Source organism: Triticum dicoccoides, chromosome 2A (genome assembly GCF_002162155.2).
Source record: "Triticum dicoccoides isolate Atlit2015 ecotype Zavitan chromosome 2A, WEW_v2.0, whole genome shotgun sequence".
Taxonomy (NCBI): Eukaryota; Viridiplantae; Streptophyta; class Magnoliopsida; order Poales; family Poaceae; genus Triticum; species Triticum dicoccoides.
This window is the reverse complement of record NC_041382.1, coordinates 407,710,528-407,721,285: the sequence shown is the minus strand read 5'-3', so window position 1 is coordinate 407,721,285 and position 10,758 is coordinate 407,710,528.

The following is a 10,758-nucleotide window of genomic DNA, read 5'->3' as shown; positions in this document are numbered from 1 at the left end:
CCCGCCCTCCACCCTCATGGGCCCCCTGTTGCTCCACCGACGCACTTCTTCCTCCTATATATACCTACGTACCCCCCAAATGATCAGATACGGAGCCAAAACCTTAATTCCACCGCCGCAACTTTCTGTATCCACGAGATCCCATCTTGGGGCCTGTTCCGGAGCTCCGCCGGAGGGGGCATCGATCATGGAGGGCTTCTACATCAACACCATAGCATCTCCGATGAAGTGTGAGTAGTTTACCTCAGACCTTCGGGTCCATAGTTATTAGCTAGATGGTTTCTTCTCTCTTTTTGGATCTCAATACAAAGTTCCCCCCTCTCTTGTGGGGACCTATTCGATGTAATCTTCTTTTGCGGTGTGTTTGTTGAGATCGATGAATTGTGGGTTTATGATCAAGTTTATCTATGAACAATATTTGAATATTCCCTGAATTCTTTTATGTATGATTGGTTATCTTTGCAAGTCTCTTCGAATTATCAGTTTGGTTTGGCCTACTAGATTGATCTTTCTTGCAATGGGAGAAGTGCTTAGCTTTGGGTTCAATCTTGCGGTGTCCTTTCCCAGTGACAGTAGGGGCAGCAAGGCATGTATTGTATTGTTGCCATCGAGGATAACAAGATGGGGTTTTCATCATATTGCATGAGTTTATCCCTCTACATCATGTCATCTTGCTTAAAGCATTACTCTGTTCTCTCGAACTTAATACTCTAGATGCATGCTGGATAGCGGTCGATGTGTGGAGTAATAGTAGTAGATGCTCAATAGTAATTTGTTCACCTACCGTAAAATACTTATGCTCTTGAGAGAAGCCACTAGTGAAACCTATGGCCCCCGGGTCTATCTTCATCATATTAATCTTCCAACACTTAGTTATTTCCTTTGCTTTTTACTTTGCGTTTATTTTACTTTGCATCTTTATCATAAAAATACCAAAAATATTATCTTATCATATCTATCAGATCTCACTCTCGTAAGTGACCGTGTAGGGATTGACAACCCCTTATCGCATTGGTTGCGAGGATTTATTTGTTTTGTGTAGGTGCGAGGGACTCGCGCGTAGCCTCCTACTGGATTGATACCTTGGTTCTCAAAAAATGAGGGAAATACTTACGCTCCTTTGCTGCACCACCCTTTCCTCTGTAAGGGAAAACCAACGCAAGTGCTCAAGAGGTAGCAAGAAGGATTTCTGGCGCTGTTGCCAAGGAGGTCTACGCAAAAGTCAACATACCAAGTACCCATCACAAACCCTTATCTCCCGCATTACATTATTTGCCATTTGCCTCTCGTTTTCCTCTCCCCCACTTCACCCTTTCCGTTTTATCCGCCCTCTCTCTCTCTCTATCCTCCCTGTCTTTCTCTATTTGCCTCTTTTGCCCGTTCCTCATTTGCTTGTGTGTTAGATTGCTTGTTTGTCACGATGGCTCTTCCCCGATTTGGTGATCTTCACCTTAAAAGGTTAGAAGAAATTGAAAGCAACATTAGGAGTTTTATGGTCTTGCAATTTGAGCATAATAGTTTCTTTAGAAACGAGCTTAAGGAACAAAAAATCTTTATGAGTTATATGAATAAAGAGCTCGATGATATGCCTAAAGAATTTGATGGTTTGAGATCCCAAATTGCTTGTCTTGAGAAGTTAATAGCCAAAGTTTCGGATAAGCAGGCTACCTTAGTTAATAAGATGGCCGCTAAGCCGAAAGACCATGATAATAAAGATGAAGATCTAAAAGTTATTGATGTGTCCCATATTAAATCTTTGTTTTGCAATATGAATCTTGATAATGATGGGACTGAATATGATCCACCTTTACCTAGGAGGCGTTCCAAAAATTCGGAGTTTTTAGATCTTGATGCTAAATTTGATAAAAGTGGGATTGAAGAGATCAAAACTCTAGATGTTAATGAACCTAATATTTTGGATTTCAAGGAATTTAATTATGATAGCTGCTCTTTGATAGATTGTATTTCCTTGTTGCAATCCGTGCTAAATTCCCCTCATGCTTATAGTCAAAATAAAGCTTTTACCAAACATATCGTTGATGCTTTGATGCAATCTTATGAAGAAAAACTTGAGTTGGAAGTTTCTATCTCTAGAAAACTTTATGATGAGTGGGAACCAACTATTAAAATTAAAGATCATGAATGCTATGCTTTGTGTGATTTGGGTGCTAGTGTTTCCACGGTTCCAAAGACTTTGTGTGATTTGTTAGGTTTCCGTGATTTTGATGATTGCTCTTTAAACTTGCACCTTGCGGATTCCACTATTAAGAAACCTATGGGAAGAATTAATGATGTTCTTATTGTTGCAAATAAGAATTATGTGCCCGTAGATTTTATCGTTCTTGATACAGATTGCAATCCTTCATGTCCTATTATTCTTGGTAGACCTTTCCTTAGAACGATTGGTGCAATTATTGATATGAAGGAAGTAAATATTAGATTCCAATTTCCGTTAAGGAAAGGCATGGATCACTTTCCTAGAAAGAAAATTAAATTACCTTATGAATCTATTATGAGAGCTGCTTATGGATTGCCTACCAAATATGGCAACACCAAGATCTATCCTTGCTTTTTATGCCTAGCTAGGGGCGTTAAACGATAGCGCTTGTTGGGAGGCAACCCAATTTTATTTTTATTCCTTGCTTTTTGCTCCTGTTTAGTAATAAATAATTTATCTAGCCTCTGTTTTGTTTGTGTTTTTTTGTGTTTAATTAGTGTTTGTGCCAAGTAGAACCGTTGGGAAGACTTGGGGAAAGTCTTGTTAATCTTGCTGTAAAAAACAGAAACTTTAGCGCTCACGAGAACTGCTGCCATTTTTATTTGGAAAGTGATATTTAGTTAACTATTTTTTCAGATGATTAATAGATAATTCCTCACGTCAAGCAATTTATTTTAGAATTTTTGGGGTTCCAGATCTTGCGCTAGCTACAGATTACTACAGACTGTTCTGTTTTTGACAGATTCTGTTTTTCGTGTGTTGTTTGCTTATTTTGATGAATCTATGGCTAGTAAAATAGTTTATAAACCATAGAGAAGTTGGAATACAGTAGGTTTAACACAAATATAAATAAAGAATGAGTTCATTACAGTACCTTGAAGTGGCCTTTTGTTTTCTTTCGCTAACGGAGCTCACGAGATTTTCTACTTTAAGTTTTGTGTTGTGAAGTTTTCAAGTTTTGGGTAAAGATTTGATGGATTATGGAACAAGGAGTGGCAAGAGCCTAAGCTTGGGGATGCCCATGGCAAACCTAATATAATCTAAGGACACCTAAAAGCCAAAGCATGGGGATGCCCCGGAAGGCATCCCCTCTTTCGTCTACTTATATCGGTAACTTTACTTGGAGCTATATTTTTATTCACCACATGATATGTGTTTTGCTTGGAGCGTCTTGTATGATTTGAGTCTTTGCTTTTTATTTACCACAATCATCTTTGTTGTACACACCTTTTGAGAGAGATACACATGATTCGGAAATTATTACAATACTCTATGTGCTTCACTTATATCTTTTGAGTTATATAGTTTTGCTCTAGTACTTCACTTATATCTTTTAGAGCACGCTGGTGGATTTGTTTTATAGAAATTGTTGATCTCTCATGCTTCACTTATATTATTTTGAGAGTCTTAAATAGCATGGTAATTTGCTTAAATAATCCCAATATGCTAGGTATACAAGATTAATAATAAAATTCTCTTACGAGTGTGTTGAATACTGTGAGAAGTTTGATACTTGATAATTGTTTTGAGATATGAAGATGGTGATATTAGAGTCATGCTAGTTGAGTAGTTGTGAATTTGAGAGATACTTGTGTTAAAGTTTGTGATTCCCGAAGCATGCACGTATGGTGAACCATTATGTGATGAAGTCGGAGCATGATTTATTTATTGATTGTCTTCCTTATGAGTGGCAGTCGGGGACGAGCGATGGTATTTTCCTACCAATCTATCCCCCTAGGAGCATGCGCATAATACTTTGCTTTGATAACTTGTAGATTTTTGCAATAAGTATATGAGTTCTTTATGACTAATGTTGAGTCCATGGATCATACGCACTCTCACCCTTCCACCATTGCTAGCCTTTCTAATATCGTGCACCTTTCGCCGGTATCATACACCCACCATATACCTTCCTCAAAACAGCCACCATACCTACCTATCATGGCATTTCCATAGCCATTCCGAGATATATTGCCATGCAACTTTCCACCATTCTGTTTACTATGACACACTCCATCATTGTCATATTGCTTCGCATGATCATGTAGTTGACATTGTATTTGTGGCAAAGCCACCGTTCATAATTCTTTCATACATGCCACTCTTGATTCATTGCATATCCTGGTACATCGCTGGAGGCATTCACATAGAGTCATATTTTGTTCTAAGTATCGAGTTGTAATTCTTCGGTTGTAAGAAAATAAAAGTGTGATGATCATCATTATTAGAGCATTGTCCCAAGTGAGGAAAGGATGATGGAGACTATGATTCCCCCACAAGTCGGGATGAGACTCCGGACGAAAAAAAGAGTCCATAAAAAAGAGAGAAAAGGCCCAAATAAAAAAATATGAGAGAAAAAGAGAGAAGGGACAATGCTACTATCCTTTTACCACACTTGTGCTTCAAAGTAGCACCATGATCTTCACGATAGAGAGTCTCCTTTGTTATCACATTCATATACTAGTGGGAATTTTTCATTATAGAACTTGGCTTGCATATTCCAATGATGGGCTTCCTCAAAATGCCCTAGGTCTTCGTGAGCAAGCAAGTTCGATGCACACCCACTTAGTTTCTTTTTGAGCTTTCATATACTTATAGCTCTAGTGCATCTGTTGCATGGCAATCCCTACTCACTCACATTGATATCTATTGATTGGCATCTCCATAGCCCGTTGATACGCCTAGTTGATGTGAGACTATCTTCTTCTTTTTGTCTCCTCCACAACCACCATTCTATTCCACCTAAAGTGCTATGTTCATGGCACACGCTCATGTATTGCGTGAAGATTGAAAAAGTTAGAAAATGTGAAAAGTATGAAACAATTGCTTGGCTTGTCATCGGGGTTGTGCATGATTTAAATACTTTGTGTGGTGAAGATAGAGCATAGCCAGACTATATGATTTTGTAGGGATAACTTTCTTTGGCCATGATATTTTGAAGAGACATAATTGCTTAGTTAGTATGCTTGAAATATTATTATTTCTATGTCAATATTAAACTTTTGTCTTGAATTTTTCGGATTTGAATATTCATACCACAATTAAGAAGAATTACATTGAAATTATGCCAAGTAGCATTCCACATCAAAAATTCTGTTTTTATCATATACCTACTCGAGGACGAGCAGGAATTAAGCTTGGGGATGCTTGATACGTCTCCAACGTATCTATAATTTTTGATTGCTCCATGCTATATTATCTTCTGTTTTGGACATTATTGGGCTTTGTCATCCACTTATATATTATTTTTGGGACTAACCTATTAACCAGAGGCCCAGCCCAGAATTGTCGTTTTTGCCTATTTTAGGGTTTCGAAGAAAAGGAATATCAAACGGAGTCCAAACGGAATGAAACCTTCGGGAACGTGATTTTTGGAACGAACAAGATCTAGGAGACTTGGACCCTACATCAACCAACCAACAGGGAGGCCACGAGGTAGGGGGCGCGCCTACCCCCCCCCAGGCGCGCCCTCCACCCTCGTGGGCCCCCTGTTGCTCCACCGACGTACTTCTTCCTCCTATATATACCTACGTACCCCCAAACGATCAGATACGAAGCCAAAACCCTAATTCCACCGCCGCAACTTTCTGTATCCACGAGATCCCATCTTGGGGCTTGTTTCAGAGCTACGCCGGAGGGGGCATCAATCACGGAGGGCTTGTACATCAACACCATAGCCTCTCCGATGAAGTGTGAGTAGTTTACCTCAGACCTTTAGGTCCATAGTTATTAGTTAGATGGCTTCTTCTCTCTTTTTGGATCTCAATACAAAGTTCTCCCCCTCTCTTGTGGATATCTATTCGATGTAATCTTCTTTTGCGGTGTGTTTGTTGGGACCGATGAATTATGGGTTTATGATCAAGTTTATCTATGAACAATATTTGAATCTTCTCTGGATTCTTTTACGTATGATTGGTTATCTTTGCAAGTCTCTTTGAATTATCAGTTTGGTTTGGCCTACTAGATTGATCTTTCTTGCAATGGGAGAAGTGCTTAGCTTTGGGTTCAATCTTGCGGTGTCCTTTCCCAGTGACAGTAGGGGCAGCAAGGCATGTATTGTATTGTTGCCATCGAGGATGACAAGATGGGGTTTTCATCATATTGCATGAGTTTATCCATCTACATCATGTCATCTTGCTTAAAGCATTACTCTGTTCTCTCGAACTTAATACTCTAGATGCATGCTGGATAGCGGTCGATGTGTGGAGTAATAGTAGTAGATGCAGGCAGGAGTCGGTCTACATGTCTCGGACGTGATGCCTATATACATGATCATACCTAGATATTATCATAACTATGCTCAATTCTGTCAATTGCTCAACATTAATTTGTTCACCTACCGTAAAATACTTATGCTCTTGAGAGAAGCCACTAGTGAAACCTATGGCCCCCGGGTCTATCTTCATCATATTAATCTTCCAACACTTAGTTATTTCCTTTGCTTTTTTACTTTGCTTTCATTTTACTTTGCATCTTTATCATAAAAATACCAAAAATATTATCTTATCATATCTATCAGATCTCACTCTCATAAGTGACCATGTAGGGATTGACAACCCCTTATCATGTTGGTTGAGAGGATTTATTTGTTTTGTGTAGGTGCGAGCGACTCGCGCATAGCCTCCTACTGGATTGATACCTTGGTTCTCAAAAACTGAGGGAAATACTTACTCTACTTTGCTGACCACCCTTTCCTCTTCAAGGAAAAACCAACACAAGTGCTCAAGAGGTAGCAATTTGTCACTCCGATTGTCGGAGAGGTATCTCTGGGCCCACTCGGTAATACACATCACTTAAGCCTTGCAAGCATTGCAACTAATGAGTTAGTTGCGGGATGATGTGTTACGGAACGAGTAAAGAGACTTGCCGGTAACGATATTGAACTAGGTATTGAGATACCGACGATCGAATCTCGGGCAAGTAACATACCGATGACAAAAGGAACAACATATGTTGTTATGCGGTTTGACCGATAAAGATCTTCGTAGAATATGTAGGAGCCAATATGAGCATCCAGGTTCCGCTATTGGTTATTGACCGTAGACGTGTCTCGGTCATGTCTACATAGTTCTCGAACCCGTAGGGTCCGCTCGCTTAAAGTTCGATGACGGTTATATTATGAGTTTATGGTTTTTGATGTACCGAAGGTAGTTCGGAGTCCCAGATATGATCACGGACATGACGAGGAGTCTCGAAATGTTCGAGACGTAAAGATCGATATATTGGACGTCTATATTTGGATACCGGAATGGTTCCGGGTGAGATCGAGATAATACCGGAGCACCGGGAGGTTATCGGAACCCCCCGGGAGGTATATGGGCCTTAATGGGCTTTAGTGGAAAGGAGGGGAAAGGAGCAATGGAGGGGGCGCCCCCCTAAGCCCAATCTGAATTGGGAGGGCCCCCCCCTTTCCTTCCTCCCTCCTTCCTCTTCCTTCCCTCTCCCTCTCCAAATAGGAAAAGGAGGAGTCCTACTCCCGGTGGGAGTAGGACTCCCCCCTTGGGTGCGCCTCCTCCCCTTGGCCGGCCCTCTCCTCCCCTCCTTTGTATACGGAGGAGAGGGGCACCCCACAGACACAACAATTGATCTCTTGGATCTTTTAGCCGTGTGCGGTGCCCCTCTCCACCATAGTCCACCTCGATAGTATTGTAGCGGTGCTTAGGCGAAGCCCTGCGACAGAAGAACATCAACATCGTCACCACGCCGTCGTGCTGACGAAACTCTCCCTCAAAGCTCGGTTGGATCGGAGTTCGAGGGATGTCATCGAGTTGAACGTGTGCAGAACTCGGAGGTGCCGTGTGTTTGGTACTTGATCGGTCGGATCGTGAAGACGTACGACTACATCAACCGTGTTGTGCTAACGCTTCCGCTTTCGGTCTATGAAGGTACGTGGACACACTCTCCCCTCTCGTTGCTATGCATCACCATGATCTTGCGTGTGCGTTGGAAATTTTTTGAAATTACTACGTTCCCCAACAATGGTATCAGAGCCTGGGTATATGCGTTGATGTTATATGCATGAGTAGAACACAAGTGAGTTGTGGGCGATACAAGTCATACTGCTTACCAGCATGTCATACTTTGGTTCGGCGGTATTGTTGGATGAAGCGGCCGGACCGACATTACGCGTACGCTTACGCGAGACTGGTTCTGCCGACGTGCTTTGCACATAGTGTTGGGGAACGTAGTAATTTCAAAAATTTCCTACGCACATGCAACATCATGGTGATGCATGGCAACGAGAGGGGAGAGTGTTGTCCACGTACCCTCGTAGACTGAAAGCGGAAGCGTTAGCACAACGTGGTTGATGTAGTCGTACGTCTTCACAATCCGACCGATCAAGTACCGAACACACGGCACCTCCGAGTTCTGCACCCGTTCAACTCGATGACGTCCCTCGAACTCCGATCTAGCCGAGTGTTGAGGGAGAGTTTCGTCAGCACGACGGCATGGTGACGATGATGATGTTCTACCGACGCAGGGCTTCGCCTAAGCACCGCTACGATATGACCGAGGTGGATTATGGTGGAGGGGGGCACCGCACACGGCTAAGAGATCCAAGGGATCAATTGTTGTGTCTATGGGGTGCCCCCTGGCCACGTATATAAAGGAGTCGAGGAGGGGAGGGGCCGGCCCTCTCTATGGCACGCCCTAGGGGAGTCCTACTCCCACCGGGAGTAGTGTTGGGGAACGTAGTAATTTCAAAAAAATTCCTACGCACACACAAGATCATGGTGATGCATAGCAACGAGAGGGGAGAGTGCGATCTACGTACCCTTGTAGACCGACAGCGGAAGCGTTAGCACAACACGGTTGATGTAGTCGTACGTCTTCACGGCCCGACTGATCAAGCACTGAAACTACGACACCTTCGAGTTTTAGCACACGCTCAGCTCGATGACGATCCCCGGACTCCGATCCAGCAAAGTGTCGGGGAAGAGTTCCGTCAGCACGACGGCGTGGTGACGATCTTGATGTACTACCGTCGCAGGGCTTCGCCTAAGCACCGCTACAATATTATCGAGGATTATGGTGGAAGGGGGCACCGCACACGGCTAAGAATATGATCACGTGGATCAACTTGTGTGTCTAGGGGTGCCCCTGCCCCCGTATATAAAGGAGCAAGGGGAGGAGGCCGGCCGGCCCTATAGGCGCGCCAAGGAGGAGTCCTCCTCCTAGTAGGAGTAGGACTCCTACTAGGAGGGGGAATGAAGTGGGGAGGGAGAAGGAAAGGGGGGAGCCGCCCCCCCTCTCCTAGTCCAATTCGGACCAGGGGGAGGAGGCGCGCGGCCCACCCTGGCCGCCCTTCTCTCTCTCCACTAAGGCCCATATGGACCATTACTTCTCCCGGTAGGGTTCCGGTAACCCTCCGGCTCTGCGGCTTTCTCCGAAATCACCCGGAACACTTCCGGTGTCCGAATATAGCCGTCCAATATATCAATCTTTATGTCTCGACCATTTAGAGACTCCTCGTTATGTCCGTGATCACATCCGGGACTCCGAACTAACTTTGGTACATCAAAACTCATAAACTCATAATATAACTGTCATCGAAACCTTAAGCGTGCGGACCCTACGGGTTCGAGAACAATGTAGACATGACCGAGACACATCTCCGGTCAATAACCAATAGCGGAACTTGGATGCTCATATTGGCTCCTACATATTCTACGAAGATCTTTATCGGTCATACCGCATAAGAACATACGTTGTTCCCTTTGTCATCGGTATGTTACTCGCCCGAGATTCGATCGTCGGTATCTTAATACCTAGTTCAATCTCGTTACCGGCAAGTCTCTTTACTCGTTTCATAATACATCATCTCGCAACTAACTCATTAGTTGCAATGCTTGCAAGGCTTATGTGATGTGCATTGCCGAGAGAGCCCAGAGATACCTCTCCGACAATCGGAGTGACAAATCCTAATCTCGAAATACACCAACCCAACATTTACCTTTGGAGACACCTGTAGAGCTCCTTTATAATCACCCAGTTACGTTGTGACGTTTGGTAGCACACAAAGTGTTCCTCCGGCAAACGGGAGTTGCATAATCTCATAGTCACAGGAACATGTATAAGTCATGAAGAAAGCAATAGCAACATACTAAACGATCGGGTGCTAAGCTAATGGAATGGGTCATGTCAATCACATCATTCTCCTAATAATGTGATCCCGTTAATCAAATGACAACACATGTCTATGGTTAGGAAACATAACCATCTTTGATTAATGAGCTAGTCAAGTAGAGGCATACTAGTGACGTTTGGTTTGTCTATGTATTCACACAAGTATTATGTTTCCGGATAATACAATTCTAGCATGAATAATAAACATTTGTCATGATATAAGGAAATAAAATAATAATATTATTATTACCTCTAGGGCATATTTCCTGCGGTCTCCCACTTGCACTAGAGTCAATAATCTAGATTACACAGTAATGATTCTAACACCCATGGAGCTTTGGTGCTGATCATGTTTTGCTCGTGGAAGAGGCTTAGTCAATGGGTCTACAACATTCAGATCCGTATGTATCTTG